We start from the raw sequence: 2,382 nt of genomic DNA on the forward strand, positions 1-2,382 counted from the left end.
TTCCAAAAGCTGGGATAGTAGGTATAAACCAGGGCTGTACTGGGAAAACCATGGTAAAAATTAATCCAACTTTTATTATGTTAACTACCTTTCCCTGGGTCAGGGGTTGGTAAACTTATCTGTAATGACCAGATAATAAATGGTTTATGCTTGGTGGGCCATAAAATCTCTGTTGCAACTATTTAACTTTGCAATTCTAGGGTGAAATCAGCCATAGACAATATGGAAACAAATTAACATGTCTGCATTCCAGTAGAACTTTATTTACAAAAACAGGTAGTGGATTTGCTTTCAACCTGTGGTTTCCCAACACCTGCCCTAGAACTTGTACATTCCTGTCTACTCTAGTTTATTTGTAGCTTTTCCTTTACTTTCTCCTGCTTTTATTTATTCAAGTATATGCTGAAATCTTTCAAAGGTCTTTAGCCCCAATGTCTCTCCTGTATCCAGGCTTGTATTTCTAACTATTTTTTTTCTCTTTTCTTTTGCGACAATGTCTGGCTCTGTTGTCCAGGTTGGAGTGCAGTCACATGACTTCAGCTCACTGCAACCTCCACTTCTCAGTCTCAAGCAATCCTTCTACATCAACCTGCTGAGTAGCTGGGACTACAGGCACATACCACCATGCCCTGCTAATTTTTGTACTTTTTGTAGAGATGGGGTTTCTCCATGTTGCCCAGGCTGGCCTTAAATTTGTGAACTCCAATGATCCTCTTGCCTTGGCCTCCGTAAGTACTGGGATTGCGGGCATGAGCCACCGTGCCCAGCCACTAGCAGTATTTTCAACATCTCTACTTTTGTATCTCATAGGAATCCAAAACCAACAACTTGACCATCCTTACCCAAATCTGCTCCTTCTAAACCGGGAATAAATGGAAACAGTATTTTTCCAGATTCTCAGGTTACAAACACTAGAGCTATCTTTTTGCCCTCCTTTTTCTTCCATTCCACATCCAATTGACCAGCAAACTCTGGCAGCTTTACTTTTACAGTATATCCCAAATCTAATAGTTTCTCTTCACCTCCTTGCTACCAGTTGTTTGAAATACCATCTCCTTTCTGATTTGTTAGGATACCTTCCTTCCAATTACTCTCCCTGTTTCCAAACTCAGTATCCTAAAATTTATTCTCCACAGAGCTCCTAGGGTCAGCCTCTTAAAAGGAAAGTCAGAAACTGCCACTTCACTGCCCTCAAATGAGAGAACCGTTTTTCATTCAGACTCCGAAATCTTACAATTACCTTTAGGACTGTATAAGATTGTGGTTCTCCACCAGTATCCTACACTCATTCTCTATCTCCAGCTCCAGCCACAACAGACCCCTGCTGTTTTCCATGAACATTCCAAATGACTTTCATTCAGGGCATTGCAATTTGCTGTTCTCCACGGAACAATTTTTTCAATGTTTTGTCAAAGCTCATTCTCTCACATCCTTCAGTATTCTTCTCAGATGTCACCTATCAGAAAGACTCTTCTTGATCATTCTGTATTGAATGCAAATTGTTTATTTCTATTTTCTCCATAGCACTTTATTTTCCTCTATAGCATTATGTCATGGGGCATAATGTATATTTATTTGTTGGTTAATTTTCAGTTTTACTCTAATTGGAATATAATAATAACTTCCATGCATGGTAGACTTTTATTTTAAGTCATTCTCAACACTTAGAATATTGTTTGGCACTCAATAAATACACAGTAAAATGGGTTGTATTAATGAATATGTGAATTTACAATTTTCCTTTTTAGTAGGGTATATTGCTTTTCAGATTACTTACCTCTGTGTCAATTTTAGTATTTCTGTCCACCAACCTGAATTTACTATTGTCATCTTAGTTCATACATCTAACATCTGCTCTGTTAAACCTCTTCTTTTTTATTCCAATGCATTATTTTCATTACATGACCTCACATGAATTCCAAACTATTCACCTCCTCATCCATGTTTTAATTCATTCAACATAAATCTATTACTCACTTAATATGTATGTTCCAGACACTGAGCTGTGATTTTGGATAATATAAAAGGCATTTTCCCTTTTATTAAATGTAGATCTCACATTCTAGTGTGCAATAAAATTATAGCATACATATTTACCACAATGTAGTAAGTTTTATAAAGCATTTAACATATACTAGGGCAGAACTAATTTTCACTGGGAAAATCTTGAAATACTGTCCAGAAGAGCAATAATGATTGTTTGGAACTAATTAACAAATTTATGCAAGAAATTTATGCAAGTCTAGAATGAATGCAGAGCAGCAGAAAGTGAAAAGAGGCATTGATTATACAGCAGGAAATGTAAAGAAAGTAGTGAAACACAGGTTTCTGACTTGAAAATGATGCGTTGCAAAATGAATAAAAAGTTCATCTTTCATGGAT

Source organism: Colobus angolensis, unplaced genomic scaffold, assembly GCF_000951035.1.
Source record: "Colobus angolensis palliatus isolate OR3802 unplaced genomic scaffold, Cang.pa_1.0 Scaffold153, whole genome shotgun sequence".
Lineage (NCBI taxonomy): Eukaryota > Metazoa > Chordata > Mammalia > Primates > Cercopithecidae > Colobus > Colobus angolensis.